This window comes from Papio anubis, chromosome 8, assembly GCF_008728515.1.
Source record: "Papio anubis isolate 15944 chromosome 8, Panubis1.0, whole genome shotgun sequence".
NCBI lineage: Eukaryota > Metazoa > Chordata > Mammalia > Primates > Cercopithecidae > Papio > Papio anubis.
In genome coordinates this window covers 118745003-118754388 of record NC_044983.1, presented here as the reverse complement: position 1 = coordinate 118754388, position 9386 = coordinate 118745003, and the positions used below count along the sequence as shown (strand labels likewise).

Genomic DNA, 9386 nt, shown 5'->3' with positions numbered 1-9386 from the left:
TTTCTGGCTAACTTAAGCAGAAAAAAAGGTTTACTGGAAGGTTGAGGAGGCGAGAATTTGGGTGTGACTTAGAGGAGAGGAAGCACAGCCCAGGTTACACTGAGATAATGCTCCAAACATTTAAGAAACAGTTGGTTAAGATGCCACCATTTGGCATGTGCCTGTAGTCCTAACCACCCAGGAAGCTGAGGCAGGAGGATCTCTTGAGCCCAGGAGTTTGAGGTTACAGTGAGTTATGATTGCACCAGTGGGCTCCAGTGTGGGCAACAGAGAAACACCTTGTCTTTTTTTAAAAAAGAAGGAGGCCGGGCGTGGTGGCTCACGCCTGTAATCCCAGCACTTTGGGAGGCCGAGGCCGGTGGATCACCTGAGGTCAGGAGTTTGAGACCAGCCTGGCCAACATGGTGAAACCCTGTCTCTACTAAAAATACAAAAAGTAGCCAGGAGTGGTGGCAGGCACCTGTAATCCCAGCTACTTGGGAGGCTGAGGCAGGAGAATCGCTTGAACCCTGGAGGCAGGGGTTTCAGTGAGCCGAGAATGTGCCATTGCACTCCAGCCTGGGCGACAAGAGTCAAACTCCATCTCAAAAAGAAAAGAGAAACCACTCTTTTCTAATAATGCCATGCCTCTGTATCCTTTGCTCTGCCACCAGGAATAATCTCTATCCCCGCATCTTTGGGTCATTCCTCCCAGAGGCAATAAATGCCTCAGATAGGAGCAGCCCATTGGCTGGTCCAAGGTCACATGCCTGAGTCCTCATTGCCAGGTTTCCAGGGAAATGAAGTGTATTTCCCTGTAGGATTTCCACAGAAGGAGACTGGGCCCTGCCTCAACCAAACCCACCCAAAGAGAAAAATCTCCCAGATAGAAGGCGAATCTGGGATATAGCTAAACATGGAATAGAATAGCTAATATATGGCAAATGTCAATAATGTCTCCCCACCTCCATTCAATTAATGTTTTTTCCTCTCTTGTGGGAAATCAATAAGATTCGGTATACAATTTAAGTAAGCTCACATTTGCAATATTCCTGAAAGAAATCCCCATCCAAACTAATGTATACTTTCTAATTTTGCTACCAAAGAACAGAGAGGGACCCACTTATGACCTCATCCCAAATGAGGTAGTGGAATCATGATTAGCTCTTACCTGAGCCTCTTTTCTGTGGCACGTGAAGTAAGAACACTTGAGTCTTTTTGAAGCAGTCAGGGGTTGCCAACAAGAACCTCCGTTTTTGTTTTTGTTTTCGTTTTTGTTTTTGAGATGGAGTCTCACTCCGTTGCCCAGGCTGGAGTGCAGTGGCGCAATCTCGGCTCACTGCAACCTCTGCCTCCTGGGTTCAAGCAATTCTCCTGCCTCAGCCTCCCAAGTAGCTGAGATTATAGTCGTGTGCCACCACACCCAGCTATTTTTTGTATTTTTAGTAGAGACGGGGTTTTGCCATGTTGGCCAGGTCGAACTCTTGATCTCAAATGATCCACCTGCCTCGGCCTCCCAAAGTGCTGGGACTACAGGCGCCCACCACCACACCCGGCTAATTCTTGTATTTTTAGTAGAGATGGGGTTTTACCATGTTGGCCCAGCTGGTCTTGAACTCCTGACCTCAGATGATCCACCTGCCTCAGCCTCCCAAAGTGCTGGGATTGCAGGTGTGAGCCACCACACCCAGCCTCTACTGCCTTTTCTTTTCCCCCCTAAATCAAGTCACTCCTAAGTAGAATAGTTAAGATTAGGAAAGATAAAATTGGTCACCAACAGAAGACCAATTCCAGACCAACTGTACTATATACATTTCCCAGGGCTGCTATATGTAACACATTACCACAAACTTGGTAACCTTTAAAAACCAGGAATGTATTCTCTCACAGTTCAAGAGTCCAGAAGTCTGAAATCAAAGCGTCAGCCAGGTTGATTCTTTCTGGAGATTTGGAGGAAGAATCTGTTCCGTGCTTCTCTCCTGGCTTCTGGTGGTTGCTGGCAAACATTGGCATTTCTTGGCTGATAAACGCATCACTGCAATCTCTGCCTGTCTTCACATCACTGCCTTCTCTGTGTCTGTATGCACCAATCTCTCTATCCTTTCCCTTATAAGAACACTAGTCACTGGATTTAGGGTTGACCATAAACCAGAATAATCTCATGTTGAGATTTTAATTACATCTGCAAAGATCCTATTTCCAAATTAGATCACATTCACAAGGGGAGGTTTATATCCTTTATGAGGGCACAGTTCAACTCTAATCCAACCAAAAGCTGAAACCAGTGTGGTAATTTTATTTTTTATTTTTTATTTTTGAGACAGGGTCTCACTCTATCACCCAGGCTAAAGCGCAGTGGCAAGATCTTGGCTCACTGCAGCCTCCACCTCCCAGGCTCAAGTGATCCTCCTGACTCAGTCTCCCAAGCAGCCAAGAGTACTGGCGTGCACCACCACACCCAGCTAATTTTTGTATTTTGCATAGAGATGGGGCTTCGCCATGTTGCCCAGGCTGGTCTTGAACCTCTGACCTCAAAGGATCCTCCTACCTTGGCCTCCCAAAATGTTGGGAGGGCTAAAGCCACCACACCTGGCCCCAGTGTGGTAATTCCTTAATGTTTAATATTATAAAGAGAGAATAAAGGGATAGAGAAAAGCTTTTGGCTGACCATCTGTTAGTGTTCTGGAATTTTGATTGGTTTGCTTAGTTGTTTTTTTTGTTTGTTTGTTTTTTTAACTTTTTTTTTTCTTTTTTTTTTCTTTGAGACAGAGTCTCGCTCTGTCCCCCAGGCTGGAGTGCAGTGGTGCGATCTTCTCAGCTCACTGCAACCTCTGCCTCCCAGTTTCAAGCAATTCTCTTGCTTCGGGCTCCCAGGTAGCTGGGATTATAGGCGTGTGCCACCACACCCAACTAATTTTTGTATTTTTAGTAGAAACAGTTTCACTATGTTGACCAGGCTGGTCTCGAACTCCTGGCGTCAAGTGATCCACCTGCCTCAGCCTTCCAAAGTGCTGGGATTACAGGCATGAGCCACTGAGCCCTGCCTGCCTTCATGTTTGACAACCCCAAGAATAATCAATATTCTGACTTCTAACAGCAAAAGTTAGTTTTATCTGTGTTTCTGCTTAATATAAAAGGAATTATACATTTTAAAAATCAGGCTCCTTTTGCTTAATACTCTGTTTGCAAGATTTATTCATATTATTGCATCTAGTTGTTGTACATAGTTTTTGACCTAGCCATTGCACTTCTAGAAATTTATTCTACAGATACAATGTGGAAGTGATATTTGAACCTATTTATTCATAGCAGTTATGCAATAGCAAGAGAACAGAAACAAATGTTCGCAAGAAAGGTCTGCTTAAATAAAATACGGTGTGTCCACAAAGTGGACTATGATGTTGCTGAATAAAGGGAGGAAGTTCTTTATGTACTCACAGGGAAAGATCACTAAGACTTAGATAAAGCAGCACAGTACAGAACAGAGTGTACAGTATGCTACATTTGTGCAAACAAGGTGGAAATGAATACCCATGCAAACACATGCTCTCATACTTACTTATATAGTATAAATCAGAGGTTAGAAAACTAGCCGGATGTGGTGGTTCATGTCTGTAATCCCACACTTTGGGAGGCCGAGGTGGGCAGATCATCTGAGCTCAGGAGTTGGAGACTAGTTTGGCCAATATGGTGAAACTCCGTCTCTATAAAAATACAAAGAAAAAAAAAAAATAAGCCAGGCGTGATGATGCTTGCCTGTAATCCCAGCTACTCGGGAGGCTGAGGCAGAGGCCTGGGAGGCGGAGGTTGCAGTGAGCTGAGGTCGCACCATTGCACTCCAGCCTGGGCAACAAGAGAGAAACTGTGTCTCAAAAAAAAAAAAAAAAGAAAGAAAAAGAAAACTATGACCTCTTTGGGCCAAATACATCCTGAGACCTGTTTTTGTAAATAAAGTGTTATTGAAACACAATCATGCCCATTTGTGTCTATATTGTATGTGGCCACTTTTTCACTACTATGGGATTGAGTAATTGCTACAAATATCATACCATCCACAAAACCTAGAATATTTACTCTCTGGCTATTTACAGAAAAAGTTTGCCAGTCCCTAGAGTAGTAGGTTAAATAGTGGCTCCAAAAAGATATATTCAAGTCCTAACCCCCCTCTTATCTGTCAATGTGATCTGATTTGGAAACAGGATCTTTGCAGATATAACTAAGATCTCAAAATGAGATCATCCTGGATTTAGGGTGTGATCTAAATAGTTTAATGACTGATGTCCTTATAAGAGAAAGGGGGGGCTGAGTGCGGTGGCTCACGCCTGTAATTCCAACACTTTGGGAGGCCAAGGCAGGGTGGATCATGAGGTCAGGAGTTCGAGACCAGCCTGGCCAAGATGGTGAAACCCTGTCTCTACTAAAAATACAAAAATTAGCCGGGCGTGGTGGCAGGTGCCTGTAATCCCAGCTACTCTGGAGGCTGAGGCAAGAGAATCGCTTGAACCCAGGAAGCTGAGGTTGCAGTGAGCTGAGATCGTGCCACTGCACCCCAGCCTGGGCGACAGAGTGAGACTCCATCTCAAAAAAAAAAAAAAAAGAAAGTGGGGAGAGATTTGAGTACAAGCACAAAAAGACAGGAAAGAAGGACATATGATGGTGAAAGCAAAGTGTGGACTTACACTCCTACAAGCCAAGAAACTCCAAAGGTTGTCAACAGACACCAGCAGCTGGGAGACAGGCATGGAATAGTTTCTCACTCAGAGCCCCCAGAAGGAAGCAACATGGCCAACACCTTGGTTTTGGATTTCTGGCCTCCTGAACCATCAGAGAACAAGTTTCTGTTGTTTTAAGCCACCAAGTTTTTGGTAAGTTGTTGCGGCAGCCTCAGGAAATGAACATGCCTGGTATAGATGATCTCTGGAAGGATACCCAAGAAATGAATCACTTTGGTTGTTGATGGGAAAGGTGACAAGATGGCTAGCAAATGGGTGTATGAAGGAGACTTTTAATCCATATGCTCCTTTGTAACTTAAAACATAACCGTATGAATATACTACATCTTTAAAAATAAATACAATATAAGTAGAAAAGTTGATAACTCCTAATTGGTCTAGCCCAGGGAAGAGAGTTACCTCTGATTGTAGCGGGTGTCTAAAATAATCACTGTAAAGCGTGTTGCCTTTTTAGCCTGCTCAGCTCTGACCAGCTAAAATAGCCTCCTGCTGGTGTGGCTTCCTGTGGATGGCCTCACAAGGTCACTTTATGTCAACAGCACACCTAGACAAAGTCCTTCTGCTGAAGGCAGACAGGATCTTCTGTAGGCTGTGATCTGAAATAGATCCCCCCATCTGTGTCCATTTCGCTTCTGCTCACTGCTACTAGTCTAGGCTACCATCTTCTCTCACCAGGACAGTGCAGTAACCTCCTAGTTTTTCATTCTACATCTGTTCTTGCTGCTTCCAGTCACTCTCACCAAAGAGCGAATCATGTGACTTCTTGCCTTTGCTGTCCTTTCACAGTTGCTCTTTGCAAATGGATCAAAACCACACTCCCATCCTGGCGTTGTGGCGCTTGCCTGTAGTCCCAGCTACTCAGGAGGCTGAGGTGGGAGGATCGGTTGAATCCAGGAGTTCGAGGTTGTAGCAAGCTGTGATTGCGCCTGTGAATAGCCACTGCACTGCAGCCTGGGCAACGCAGGGAGACCCTGTCTCTAAAGTAAATCAAATGCTTAAAAAAAAAGAAAACCCTCCTGGCTGGGCGCAGTGGCTCACGCCTGTAATCCCACCACTTTGGGAGGCCTAAGTGGGCAGATCATCTGAGCTCAGGAGTTCGAGACCAGCCTGGGCAACATGGCAAAACCCCGTCTCCACGAAAAATACAAAAAATTAGCTGGGAGCAGAGGTGTGCCCCTGTAGTCCCAGCTACTCCCAGCTACTTGGAGGCTGAGGTGGGAGAATCTCTAGAGCCTGGGAGGTGGAGGTTGCAGTGAGCCAAAATCCTGCCACTGCACTCCAGCCTGGGTGACAGAGTGAGATCCTTTCTCAAAACAACAACACCCCTCTCTACTGTGCTCTTGAAGCACGCCATCTGGCCTATGCATACCCTTGTATTGCTACTTCTCTAGCAATCAACTCTTTCCTCACCATATTCCAGAACAGCATGACACAAATCACTCTGTGGATAAGAATCACTGGAGACTTCCTGAAAGCAAGTTTCCAGGCCTTATCTCAGACCCATGGAATCAGGCTCTTTAGAGAAGGCACCTGAAGCTCTGTGTAATATGTTGATTTTTATTATTATTATTATTGGCATTGAGACCTGCTTGATTTATTCTGATTATTTAATACACAATGACGCAACTGTGATCCCAAAGCGTGCAAAGTTAAAGCCTTCAACTGCAGCTGAGGAGAGGGCAGGAATGGTACACCTGGGGACGGTGGTGAGTCAGGAATGAGGGGCAGGCGGCTATGACCAGGGCAGCCTTCTACCCGGGGCCAGAGACAGGGAAGTGACCTGAGGAGCAAGACCCAAGGGTAGCCCAGGGTCGAGGAAGGGGACAGAGACCTCCCCTTGGCCTAGGTCAGGAGCTCAGAAGTGCCACATGGCTGAGGGAGCAGTGGGCCAGAGGCAGGGCCAGGAAAGCACCATTTTTTGGGGGACTGGGGGCAGGGAGGTGCCCTACAGGAGAAGCCAGTAGGGGCTGCCTGCCCCTGGGGTGGAGACCAGGCTGGAGCAAGACCTGAAGCAGGCGCAGGGCCTGAGAGTCCGACTGGCTGGGCTCTGGGGGGCTCCCAGAGCAGCCTGGCCCAGGGAGCAGTCCTGACTCTGCAGGGGATGCCCAGTGAGGGGCCACAGACCCCTCAGAACTTCCCCCACTCTCTCCCTGGAAAGGAGCTGGGGAACCCATAGTGCAAATCTGTGGACCACTCAGTGATGGAGGGAGGCTGTGCCCAAAGGTGGACACTGGGGGTTGCCCCCTCCACCACCTTGGCCTCCACCGCTGTCCTCAGTACAGCCGCTTCTCCTAAGAGTGCAGGCCGTGGACACCACCCTCGATCTGGGCCGACATGGTCCACTTCTCAAACTTGAGCTCTCCTGAGTACATCATGGACTGAAGGACAGACAGGTTGCGGGCCCTGATATCATGGCAGCCATGCTGGATACCCGCTATGAGGTAGGGCACGAACTTCTGAATGGACCCTTTGTCCTGGTGGAGCCCAAGACACCCTGTGTGATCTTCACCTTATCCCCCTCGCTGAAGTATCGTTTCTGGCTGCTGCTGCTCTTCTCCATGGCATCCAGGGAGCCTGTGCCTCAGTATTTCTTGAGCCACACCCTGTCTGAGAAGAAGTACTCACAGGGGGCCTCCAAGGTGGCAGCCAGCAGTTAGCCCATCATCACTGTGGAGGCACCAAGGACCAGCGCCTTGATGTGCCCTGTGGTCAGGATGCCACCATCGGCTATGATGAGCACACCAAAGCGCTAGGCTCAGCCACCTTGTACACAATAGTGCCCTGGGGCCAACCTCAGGCCATCACTTCCTGGGTGATGCAGAGGGAGCCGTGGCCCATGCCCACGTGCAGCCTGTCCACACCAGCATCAGTCAGGTTCTTGGCCTGGGCTGCTGTCACCACGTTCCCCCCAATCACCTGGAAATGGGGGTACTTCTGTTTGATGTAATGCACCATGGCAATCTGATACACCGAGTTCCCTTGGGACGAGTCCAAGACAATGACGTTGATGCCCGCCTGGGTGAGCAGGTCCAGGCAGTATTTGTCATCCTCACAGGTGCCCACAGCTGCCCCGCACAGCAGCTGCCAATGGGAATCCTGGGAGGCCACAGGGTAGTCTCGGTTCTTCTTCAGGTCAGTGCAGGCAATGATGGCCACCAGCTCATCGTCATCATTGACGATAGGCGGCTTCCCTTTCTTGCCATGCTGCAGGATCTCATTTGCCTCTTTCAATGTCACTCCTGCTGGAGCCACCACCAGCTTGATCCTTGGCATCATCACCTCACTGAGGAGGGTGGTGTGGTCCTTCTCAGCAAGAAAGTCAATGTCTCGGGAGGTGACAATGCCCACCAGCTTGCTGCCCATGGTGCCTGTCTCAGTGATGGGGATGCCAGAGAAGCCATGCCGCATCTTGGCCTCCAGCACATCACCCACAGTGTGCGAGGGTCTCAGCACCACGGGGTCCGTGATGAAGCCCTGTTCAAACTTGACCTTCCGCACCTCGTTGGCCTGGAACTCTGGGGTGCAGTTGTGGTGAATGAAACCAATACCTCCCATCAGAGCCATTGCGATGGCCATGTTGGCCTCTGTCACAGTGTCCATGGGGGAAGAGGTCAGCGGTGTCTTCAGCGTGATCTTCCGGGTGAGGATTGAGGTCAGGTCTGCCTCATCAGCTATCAAGTCTGAATCCTGGGAGAATCAGGAACTCCTAGGTGAGGCCATGGGCCCTGGTGAAGAGCTGCTGTGTGGTGAGCTCGTCCTTGGGGACATAGCCAGTGCCGCCGCTCATCAGGTAGTCCGCCATGCTGCCGGAGACCCCGTGACCCAACATAAGGCCGCCAGCCTGCTGGCGCGGGCCAGGGGTGGACTATTTTTATTTTTTGAGACTGGGTCTCACTATGTTCCCCCAACTGGTTTGGAACTGCCGGGCTCAAGCGATCCTCCCACTTCAGCCTCCCAAGTAGCTGGTACTACAGGCCCACACCACCACACCTGGCTTTGTGTAGTGTGTTTAATAAGCTCCCTGGAGAATTCTATCTTTGAAGTTCTAGAAGCATTTTCAATTATTTTGGACTTCCTACCTCAGGGCCTTTGCACTTGTTCTTCTCATTCCTGGAAAACTCTGCCAATTTTTTGTTTTTGTTTTTGTTTTTGTTTTTTTTTGAGACGGAGTCTCGCTCTGTCGCCCAGGCTGGAGTGCAGTGGCCGGATCTCAGCTCACTACAAGCTCTGCCTCCCGGGTTCACGCCATTCTCCTGCCTCAGCCTCCCGAGTAGCTGGGACTACAGGCGCCCGCCACCTCGCCCGGCTAGTTTTTTGTATTTTATAGTAGAGACGGGGTTTCACCGGGTTAGCCAGGATGGTCTCAATCTCCTGACCTTGTGATCCACCCGTCTCGGCCTCCCAAAGTGCTGGGATTACAGGCTTGAGCCACCGCGCCCGGCCTTCTCTGCCAATTTTTTGAAGGGCTGATTCCTTCTCATGTTTTATGTGTCATCTAAAATGTCGCCTCCTCAGACTGACCTTTCTTTTTTATTTATGTATTTTTGAGGCAGAGTCCCGCTCCGTCGCAAGGGCTGGAGTGCAGTGCCATAATCTTGGCTCACTGCAACCTCTGCCTCGCTGGTTCAAGCAGTTCTCCTGCCTCAGCCTCCCTAGTAACTGGGATTACAAGCG

The 9386-nt window shown here is 48.8% G+C and overlaps 1 pseudogene; it reads right to left on the bottom strand.

Annotated features, from left to right (window-relative positions):
* Positions 1 to 6985: 6985 nt before the first annotated feature.
* On the bottom strand, positions 6986 to 8916 carry LOC101014310 (annotated as a pseudogene).
* Positions 8917 to 9386: the final 470 nt, after the last annotated feature.